Source organism: Fukomys damarensis, unplaced genomic scaffold, assembly GCF_012274545.1.
Source record: "Fukomys damarensis isolate Sample0158 unplaced genomic scaffold, DMR_v1.0_HiC HiC_scaffold_12, whole genome shotgun sequence".
Classification (NCBI taxonomy): domain Eukaryota; kingdom Metazoa; phylum Chordata; class Mammalia; order Rodentia; family Bathyergidae; genus Fukomys; species Fukomys damarensis.
Genome location: NW_022900924.1, coordinates 47322210 through 47333734, shown reverse-complemented (window position 1 = coordinate 47333734; position 11525 = coordinate 47322210). Strand labels below are relative to the sequence as shown.

General features: G+C 37.7%; 1 long non-coding RNA gene across 1 annotated transcript; it reads right to left on the bottom strand.

The window, feature by feature from the left end:
• Positions 1-5079: 5079 nt before the first annotated feature.
• LOC104862273 lies at positions 5080-10477 on the bottom strand. The gene is made up of 3 exons (XR_780246.1): positions 10345-10477; positions 5904-5961; positions 5080-5194 (listed from the first exon to the last, which is right to left on the bottom strand). It is a non-coding gene; the product is annotated as an uncharacterized LOC104862273 (long non-coding RNA).
• Positions 10478-11525: the final 1048 nt, after the last annotated feature.

Below are 11525 nucleotides of genomic sequence, written 5' to 3'. Positions count from 1 at the left end.
AAGTCTTCATCATAAGTTGATGTAGCGATTGGATTTTGAAGGATGGAGACTGTGTGAGCATTACCCATTAGGAGAAAGAATGCTGGTGGAGGGACACTATGAGCAGACGTAGAAAAGTAAGGGATATGATAGAGAAGGGGAAGAAATTCAGCTGCTAGAGTAGCCGTTGAGATCGTAGAGGGTTTTCTGAGGCCAAAGCAAAGTCAGGGGAGATCTCTTCCCAAAGAATACTTTGCTTGGAAATTCCTTCAAGGGGTTCCAAATTTATGAGCATAAAGGATGTCAGCTTAAAGGATGAGAACAATGAAGGCCTAAAGCTACTTCAGAGTTGCTACGAGCTTTCTTTCCACTGGAGGGGAAATGTCGCCACATTCTCATGCGACACTGCTCCAAAGGAAACGGAAAAGGCACAAACTCTGCCAAGGACAGCCACGCCTTGCCACTCCCCTTTTCCGCGGTGGTTCGCACCGCAGCCATTTGATGGAGACTTCGAGAGAATGTCTGCTCCAATCCCTCAACTATTCATATCCCTGTCCACAAAGAAGACTCTGTACCTGTTCGTGAGAGATAGGATGTCTACAGATGCGCCGAAGTTAAGGAATAGATAACCAGTCCAAGCAAAGCGGTGGCAGCCATGAGTCCTGACTGTGTTTGTTCCTTGGGTAGAATTAAAAGTAAATCAAAATTTTGGGAGCACAGGAAGTAGTCTGACAATGTATGATTAATTTTCAAATGCAAATAAAAGTTATCTTACATTAGGCGACCTTTGATGATTTCCAAGTGGATTCATATCGATAATTGTAAACTGTTCATTTTCATAGCTTTCTGAAGTTATCAGGGCATGGAATTTTAGCCCTGCTATATTAAAGAGGAGACTGAGAAAGAGGTGTTAAATGGCTTTGCGAGGAATCAAAGCTATTTGGACTGACCAAACAGCTATTGTTAACTCCCTTGTTACAGATGTGGAAACAGAAACCCATGCAGAAGTTGATTTGCCTGAGTTTTCAGAGCTAACAATTAACTGATGATGTTCAGGTTTGTGTTTGTCACTTTTCTTGTCACCGAGACGCAATACCTTACACCCATAATTTAAAGGAGGAAAATTTTATTTTGGCTCATGGTTTGTAGAGCTTTTGATCCATATTTGGCTGGCTCCAAGGCAGAACAATATGGTGCAAGGGTCTGGTCAGGGAAAGGCCTCTCGCCTCATGCATCCAGGAAGCAGAGCATCCGAAGAGCAGCCAAGCAAGGAGATACAACTTTCTAAGTCACAGCCACAGTGACCTTCCAACAGGCCCCACCTCCCCACACCAAGCCAGCCATAAGCCCCTATAGTCCAATCCAAAAGGCCCACCTAGGATTGCATGAGACTTTCGGGTGCATCTAACATAACAAGGGTATAAGTAACAGGGTTCAAGTTGTATATTCTGACTGTTAGACCAGGACACTTTCCTCCATACCCAACAGCCTCTGAAGATTAAATTAGTGCTTTCTTTTAAACATTGCCTCTGTATAATTCAGCAAATACTCAAATTCTATTTCACAAGAATGTAGTGAATTTTATTAAATTTTCTGTAGCCAGTGTGTATCAGTATGGTTTATTCCATCTTGCAGTCTCCTAAGTGAATAATTTCTACACCTGCAGAGGAGTGACATTTAAAATAAAGCCAAATTATTTTCTGTTGTTGAAAATGTCAAAGATGAGCGGGGATCACTTCCAAGCTTGGAGATATGGTAGCAATTTTGTTTTGAATTACTCCACAGTTTTAAAACATATGGGTTGATATAACCTCTAAGCCTCTTCTGTTGAGTTACAATTTTGAAAATCACTTAATCCCTTACTATTTTGGAATCAGCACTGTGCACAAGATAGTCTATCCAAAATTTAGTATATATATATATCTATATAGATATATTATACAGAGAGAGAGAGAGAGAGAGAGAGAGAGAGAGAGAGAGAGGGAGAGAGAGACAGACATTACAGGTTAGAAATCAGTGTAACCAAATGTTTCCCAACTACTGGGGGATTATTTTTTAGGATTAAAAAAAAAAAACAACAAGAAAGACCAGTTTACTGCTTTATAATCTTTAGATGGTACAAATAATTTAGAAATTTTCCCAATAGAGAAAAATAACATTCAATTACAGACTTCAAAAAACTTTATGACTACATATTTATGATACACAAAATGTTCTGTTTCTTTAGAGGTATGACATACACTGTAATTTAGATTTATAATCTCACCTCCCCCAGGAGGATGGGAAAGATTCTGTAGACATGACACTTGGTCTCATAGTTTTTCATTCCATTCTCATTTTGTATGAATGTAGGGAAGAAAATAAAAAATAAATAAAGAATGACAAATTAGATTCATTCATAGGAAAATGGATACATATTGAGGATCTACTCCTAAGTGAAATAAATAAGCCACACGTGTAAACACCGAATAGTTTCTCTGGTGTGAAAAACTATAATAGTACATAAGAATCTAATGAGATAATTGACAATGTGAAATAGGAAGAAAAGGGCTAAAGGTGTAGGGAAAGTGGGAAGGGTAGGGGAAAGGTAATAAGGGCAAAGAAAAAATATGAGAAAATTAAAAAATGGAAATAAAGTGTTTGTAAATGGTGAGGGGAGGAGGTGGTGAAGGGAGGGCAGGGACAAGGGGAAAAATGAGAACCAAGACCTGCCATGTAAAGGTACAAGATCCCAATAATGAATGTAACTGTTCTATATACCTAAAATATACCAATAAACTCAATAAAATTTTTTTAAAAAGAAAATAAAAAATGTAATCGTTACGGTGATTCAACTCACCATTCTTTATGGCATATTTATAGTTTTTGCTTTTAACAATTTTTTTCAAAGCCTCCTAGATGTGATGATATTAAAAATTATATAGCTACTGTTTGGTTAACAAACATTTGCCTTGGAATTGTGCAAGAAAGTTTGCTCTTTTACACTTTTCTTTAGCATGTGTATAATTTCTTCCCAAAGCATTTAGCTCAGTGACGCCACACCTGCCTTGCAAGTGCAAGGTCCTGAGTTCAATGCCCGGTGTTGAGGGGGAAAATCCAAAATAATAGCTAAAGCTGGTCTGGTGTTCACTACCCCCCTCAGATGAGCAAGCAGAGCATGAACAGGTTGTGAAATAGTGCACAACTGAAAACCCCCAGAAAATGTCAGAAGATAGCAGCCCTTCTTCGTATGTGGCATTTCTATTTCTTCATCGAGTTTGGGTTGTGAGTCTACATAACAAAGTTTTCTTTTGTGGATGCCATGAGATCTGGCCTTGCATTTCATATGAAGGCATGTTTATAATTAATTGAGAAAAACTGAGTGCTTATAAATTATAGGAATCCTTTCAATCTGTTTTTGGTGTTTGGCAGACAGCATGGTGTAAGGAGACAGAAGATGGTGGCAATAAAGAAGTGAGGGTAAAATGCAGAGTTATTTCTGAATCTGTAGTTGCCCTCATGTGGACAAGTGGTAGATATGTCTTGCTTAACAAAGAGATAAGAGTTGTGAAAGAGTTGGAATTCTCTATCGTGTGCTTTATAAGCTCATGTTCTTCAACCAGTCAGTGGTCCATGGATATCACCTAGTAGAACTGTTTCAGCAGCAACAAAATTTTAATTGTCAGAGCTAAGAGATCTCCCATTAATTTGTATGAGGCTTCTGGAGAAGAAATCAATCACTAATATCTAAAATAAGGACTTTTCTTAAATTTCCTCAGGTATAGTTAAGGAACTGGATATTGTTGCTTTGATAATTTTCTATCCTGTTAACTGAATAAAATATGAGAAGGTTTACAGGAGTAATTTAGAATTATACCCAGCAATGAAATCTCTAGGACTTTAACAACACTCAATGGTATTGGCATTAGGGCTTAAAGGAGAGAAGTCGTGGGGTTGGTGGACAAATAAACATATAAGTGTGAACATGGAAAAACCTAGCAGAAACACAAATATGAAATGAATGGATGCAGATCTTGCAAAAGTAGCAGTTTCCAAAGCAGCAAGAGCACCTATTGAACGCAATTCCAGTTTAGGAGCAGTGACAACACACATTAGAAATGGCTATGCTTAACAGATATGAAAGTTTCCAGAAAAGGGAAATGAGTTTAGAAAACAGAAAAAAAAAATTGTGCTTGTTCATGAGATCTCCCTAAGGACATACTTAGCAAAGAGGTGGTAGAAAGAAATCTTGTTGAAAATCGGATTTTTTTCGGTTTTTATTTTTTGTTAGTACATATTCTCAGTACCTAATGTTTACATCTTTTGTGGGGAGTTGCTACCTGCACATAACATATATCGATTCTTTTTCCATCTCCTTTTCCTCCTCTGCCTCCATCTCTTGATCCCTTTCCCATGTGAAAAACATCTATCTGCTTACTACCTATTGAGTATGAGAAATTGAATGCTAAACAGCTGTTTTATATTATAATGACTATGAGGCAGAATGAGAAATGTTTCCTATTATGCAATTTAAAAAAGCCTAATGTAAAATTATACTGTAACTTCAGCTTTGGAAATTACGTGTGTCACGAGGAAAAGCTGGAAGGAAATACTAGGCACAACAGAATCTGTAAGAAGTGATATTGGAGTGGAGGAATTCTCATTTTTTCTTTTCCCTTTTTTACTACAAGTCCAAAAGTCGGAAATACATGGAAGTAGCTTGTGGATGGCTACGTTTCGCAAGTATGAAGGTTGTGTGTCTATCATGCCTTAACCATGTACGTAGCTTGCGTATTCCGCGTAGGACCATATTCACACTGTGCACCTGCTTTAATTACCAGGAACTCAGGAAACCAAAGTCACAGTCACAGCTTCTTTTATCCTTTATCATGGTCATTAACATTCGAATGGGACGTGAAATGCCAGGAGGACATTATGACGACAAAGCCTGGCTATCAGAAGAAATAAAATATGGAGCATTATTTAAATTAAAGTGATGCAATGCCAAGATTAATAACATTTCACAGAAACCGAGTTGTGTTCCAGAGACTCACTTAATAGGCAGTTTTGTAACAGGAAGGAAAATATGTCCATCAATCTGAAAGTCATTTTATTGTCTCCCTTGACACCTTGCAAACCTCAGCATTCTCTCGGGGCAGCTGGAAGCAGAGTTAGTTGCAAAAGTATTCATGGGTCCATCCTCTTCTGTCTTATTGTCAACACGAACTAGGTTTGTCTGCAGGAAAAAAGAAAGGGAGACTATGTTGTCAATTGGTGTGGCTTATAAAGCTGCATACTCAGTGGGTACTTTGACTAAATCAGTCTTTTCTATTCACCAAAATGTCCTATGTTTATTTACAATGCCTTCACTTCACCAAGGCTGCACTCAGAATTAAGCAAAATGACTTACTGACCAAGTCATTATATCCTTTGTTGTGGGCTTGGAAATAATTATTTTCCAAACCACCTCAGTTTATGGAAAACTAAAGACCAGAAAGAGCAATATGTTCACACGATTTCACAGTAAAAGTTAGCAATAATGTAAGAATAGAAATGTCACTCTCTGTCTTTCCTATTTGGTATTCTCCCCATTGTTTTGGGGAATATAGATTCTGTTAAAGAAAAACAATTATAAGCATGTTATAAAGTTGTAATATGGTATGATGTTGAAATGGTAAGTTAAGTTTAATTTTGCAAAGAAGGGAGAAGTTAAATTTAACTCCTGTTTAGTTGAGTAGTAATTAGTATGTTACGACCTGGTTGCAACCTGGGCATTGCCAGAGAGTGATTTAGGACTGAATATAGTCTCAGGGCATGTGGCTTCCTTAACCTTTCTTATGTGTCAAGAAATAAGCACAACACTCCAGTCACTAATGTCCACTAATGTCTACTTTTCTAAAATGTCAAAAGAAGGAGCCAACACTGAAACATCTAAGTAAACCTACCTGCTTCCAAGGCTGTGGGGGGTTGCTATAGTATTGCACATCCTCATCCTTCAGGAACCTGATATCCAGTTGGAAAGAAAGGATGGAATTTATAAAATAACACATATATTTTTGTACACCATAATCATCTCAAATTATACTCTATCAAAATGGAATGTGTCATTTTTCCTGTCACTCGAATCTCAGAACACTCTGATAGAGCTCAGAGGGGTTTCACCTTCATATTTACTTTATTGATATTTTCAATTACGAAGTTAGGTCCTACAGGTAAGAATTGATTCAGCATGTTTCACAAAGCCCCAGCAACAATTTAAGGAGTAGGGGCTTAATGCAGCTTGTTTATGAGCTTTCTACCCTTTATGAAGACAATGGGTCCTTGGGAATCTGTCCCTTGACTGTGTTCTTCCTTTGGCTCCTTACCACTTCCCACGCTCTTCTGATTTTTCCTGGGTCATGCATACTACATTTTTGGCTAAGTTAACTAATCTCCATATTCTTATAAGATTACCATAAGAAACGGCCTTGCACTTGTAAACTCATTGTATTTGTTTCTAACTTGGTAAGGACATAAATACAAGAATAGCGCAACTATTTGACATGCTTAACCACTTTTCCTATGGGAAAACATTCTCCATCAGACATAGACAAACTTTTGTGCTTTAGAAATATGGAATGCTGACATGCACTGTTGTAGGCTCAACAGAACTGGTTCCAGCCTTGCAGCCATTAACCAGCTTGAATTTTAATGTAACCAAAGGTGCAGGCTGGCTACAATTATCTACTAGAGCATCATAAATCTACGGCTGATTTGCTGGGATTAATCAACATAGATCTGTGCTCTGTCTGCTAGTGACATCAGAGACATGCCATGAAGTGGACATTTTTATTTTCTTCTATTCTTTACCTGGCCTCAAACTCACAGCGATCTTAGTGCCTCAGCCACCTGAGTGCTGGGATTACAGTTATGTTCCACCACACCTGGGTTAGGATTAGGGATAGAAAATAATCTTCAGCCCCATCCACCGCGGGAAGGAGAGCCACGCCTGCTCCCAACCCAGCAGCCATAGCTCAAGCACCGGGAAGGTAGACGCGTGGGTGCCCCTGAACCCTCATAAGCCCCCCCCACTCTCAGACCTCCAGACTGTGCCAGTCTTTGGACCCACTCTGCAAAGACAGAGGTGTCCTCAAGGGTATTTTTCTGAGTTCCCAACTTTGAACATCTTTAAAGAAAGGGTGTGGGAAACCTGTAATAGAACGTTGCGGAGTTCAACCATTCAGAAGGATGGGGAACTCAATCGGGGCCTTGCAGCCCGAGGTCAGTCAGCATCAGGGGGTTCAACAATCAGCTAACTGAGATCAGGGGTCTTGCATCCTCACTCTGTCTGAGCCATTAAGTGGTAAATACACTATACTGAAATTTTGTTCACTGCAGACATGTTCTGGACTGCTTCTGGATTTCAATTTAATTCAAATGATTTAAGGGTGATAGACTAGTGACTACCACAGGTGGTCAGTGTCCAAGTTGTACTTGATCTTAATGTGTTGCTGATTGTATCAGTTGGGGTAAAGCATTGCCGTTGATTTGATGAGCTGTTTTCTCTGATGTTATGAAGAAGAGAATGTCTGTGGGTCATTAGAGACACAGAAGCTAGGGTGCAACTATATCAGGAAGATTTGGGTGATAATTCAGAGATGAAACCAAGGACAGTACGACGACAAAAATTAAAATGAGAAAACACTTAAGCAAGACACAAGGACAGACTTCCAGTTTACCAATGGCAAACAGTAGGGCAAATGAGGATGAAAAGGCTGATAGTGAACCACCAGGACACCCTGAACTCAAAGCACAGGAAGTAACAAAACAGATCAATCAGGCTCTGGAAAAATTCAAAACAGAAATAATTTCCCAGATAACCATAGAGATAGTGAGCAAAATGGAAGTCGTGATTTGAGACTCTAGAGCAGAAACTGATAAAAAAATAGATGAGCTCAGGACCATGATAGAAGCCATGAAGGCCCAGCATAAGAAAGAAATGGAAAAAACAAACGCCCAACATAGGAAAGAAATGGAATCCATAAAACAAAATCAAACAGATATCCAGGAGATTAAACACTCTATTGAAAGTGTATGCAACAGAATAAAAGAATGTGAAGATAGGCTCTCAGATATAGAAGATAAGATTGCAGTCAGTGACCATGAAAAGAGAGGTCTCTTAAAAACAGTAAGAGATCATGAGAAATCGATCCAGCAACTCCTAGATGATGCAAAGAAGAATAACATAAGACTGATAGGAATCCATGAAGTAGCAGGAGAAAATACAAAGGACTTTAAAAAGCTGTTCACAGAATTAATGACAGAAAACTTCCCAAACAGAGGGGAAGAATCTGACATTCAGATAACTGAGGCATATAGGACTACAACTAGCTACAATCAAAAAAAATCTACACCCAGACATATAATAATCAAGATCCCAGAAACCCAACAGAGGAACAAAATACTACAAGCAGTAAGAGAAAAGAAACAAATCACATACAAAGGAAAGCCCATCAGAATCACAGCAGACTTTTCAACACAAACCCTTGGGGCAAGGAGAGCCTGGAATGAGATATTTCAAGTACTAAAAGAAAACAACCTCCAACCTAGACTGATGTATCCAGCAAAACTCTCTTTCAAAATGAAGGGGGAAATAAGACACTTCCACGACAAAGAACACCTGAGAAACTATATGAGTACCAAACCAACACTACAAGCGATTCTAAACAAGATCCTAGAAAAAGACAATGAAGGCAACAACACCATGAGGCCCAACAGAGCAAATCAAATAGGCAAGGCAAGAAATTAAAAGGAGAAGGTGAAAAAGTAAAAAGAGTAAACAAAAGGTCAATAACATGTCAATAATAGGTCAGTACATACCAGTTATAAACAGCAATGTCAATGGCCTTAACTCACCAATCAAGAGAAATAGACTGGCAAAATGGAATAAGAAGCAAAATCCAACAATATGTTGTATACAAGAAACACACCTAGTGCAAAAAGAAGCCCATAGACTGAAAGTGAAAAGATAGAAAACAATTCTCCATGTGACAGGAGCCCAGAAAAAAACAGGGGTAGCAATCTTATTTGCAGACAAAGTAAATTCAAACCAAAACTGAATCTAGTATTATTGATGTAGGACGGTACTGTATCATACCTCTATGAATGTAAAATATCTAGTACCTGCTTTATGATACATAGTAGGGACCGTGCTTTATCAGAGCTACATTTAATGATATTACTCTAGAATGTTCTCTTTCCAGATGATGATTAAGAGGCTAATAGAAAAAATGGTACCCGGTACCACAACAGCATCAGAACTTCGCTGTTGTCTGGATATTATTCTTTTCTTTGGTTTTTTTTTTAATAGAATGTGCTGAATGTCTATAATTTTGTTCAGATGACTGCAGAACCTGGAAAAGCTGTTGCTGCTATCTATGCATAACATACTATTATTAGTCTTTATATACACACACACACACACACACACACACACACACACATATATAAATTGAATTTTGGGAAACTTTAACGGTGCTGCCAACTTTGGAAAAAGTCATCCCAATTTACTGTGTTGACTTGGCATTGTACAGAAATGGACAACCATATTGGTCTAGAAATGTTAATTTATTTTTATTTTTTTTTTTTTCCATGTGTACAGGGGTAACACATCGTACTAAATATGTAAGGTCATATCTACGTGGGTTTGATTACAGAAACTAATAAAGTATTCTCTAAATAATGAAAAAAAGAATAAGATAAGACTATAAGAGCGAGAAGCAATTTAAATATGTTCGGGGACCATTTTCATCTCCATAATTAAAGATTATTTTAATATTACCTCATTGCCTTTTCTCTTTTACTTTCCTTTTTAGTTTTATTTTAGTGTTCCTTATTTTTAATGTTCATATAGACATTTCTTTAACTGAAATACCAAATAGTTTCTTTGGTGTGAAAAACTATAATAGTACACAGGATCCTAATGAGATAATTAATAATGTGAAATAGGAAGTAAAGGGCTGAAGGTGTAGGGAAAGTGGGAAGGGTGGGGGAAAGGTAATAAGGGAGAGGAAAAAAATATGAGAAACTGAAAAAATGGAAATAAAGTATAAATGGGGAGGGGAGGAGGGCGTGAAGGGAAGGCAGGGACAAAGGGAAAAAATGAGAATCAAGACCTATTATGTAAAGGTACAGAATCCCAATGATGATTGTAATTGTTTTGTATACCTAGATTGTACCAATAAACTCAATAAAAAGAAATATGGAATGCTTTCTAAGTATTTTCTGAATGAGTAAAATACACCATTTTCTATAAATGCTAAGCATAAATTTAAGAATATCAAGATTTCTGCTCATTAGTATATCGATATTTTTTACATAAAACCACCAACTACTCTATACAATTACAATTTAAGGGCTCCAGCCAGTCAAGTGCGAGTAAACCAGCTCACAAAACTGCCGAATGTCTCCAAGTCAGCCATCTAAAGCCAGCATGAGCTTGCTCTAGGATGCCAGTGACTAATTCTGGGTCTTTTTTCTGTAAGTGAAGGAACCCTGACGTAGGAATCTCACAGCGTGGAATTTCGTGCTGGTCTCGTCATAAAACCACCACGTGACTCTGGGTCAGCTGTTTCATGTATCCAGGTCTCAAGCTTCTCAATTGCAAAATACGGTAAGTGAATTGCTCAAGTCTACGATCTAGGATGGCTGCAACAGTCAAAAGCAGAAAGTGCCCCTCTCAGTAATCATAATGACTCTGGTTGTGCAAACATCAAATGCCAACTATAACAACAATTTGAGGTTTGCTTTCTATAAGTTACTTTTATTTTATACTTTTATCTGGGTTTTTGCCTATTATTGATTAAATTCTGGACAGGTATCCCATTTCTCTAAAATATATATTGGGTGGAAGCAATCGTTCAATTTTATTACTGAAGCATTTGTTAATATATGAATTCCTCCATCAGTTTATGTTTTATTTATTGTGGGAAACATTCCTGCACCATTAACGTTTATGGCATTACTCTGTTTTTAAACATGTCCATTTAAAAATTATGATCTCTGTTTATAAAATTTAGGCAACATCAGGAATTTGATGGGACAGTTGAGAGATTTCATGCAGTGGCCATCAGTATAGGAAATAGAGACTGTACTTTTTGTGCTGTTTTATTTAAATAAACATACATGTCCATTATGCTGTAAACAATCAGATGACATCCATGAAATACAGACATTGCTTTAGATGTCTGATTCTGTAAAGTTTAATCCAAAAGAATAAGCCAGTTTACATTCCTTCTTTCTGGTCAAATGAAAATTTTCTACTTGGAACACAAATTTTTCATTACCAAAAGGTGATTAAGACAGCACAGAGTTTCCCTTTGTTTCTTCATTACGTGCACATGAGTGTATAATGCAGGAATACATAATAGACTATTTTCCTAGGTTTGACACTTATAAAAGTAAACAGGGATGAATTTAATTAAACCTTTTTGCATCCCATGGGCCAGGGATTTAGCTCAGCAGTTCGGTGGCCTGCCTTGCAAGCGCAAGTACCCGAGTTCAATCCCCGGTACCAAAAACAAAACAAA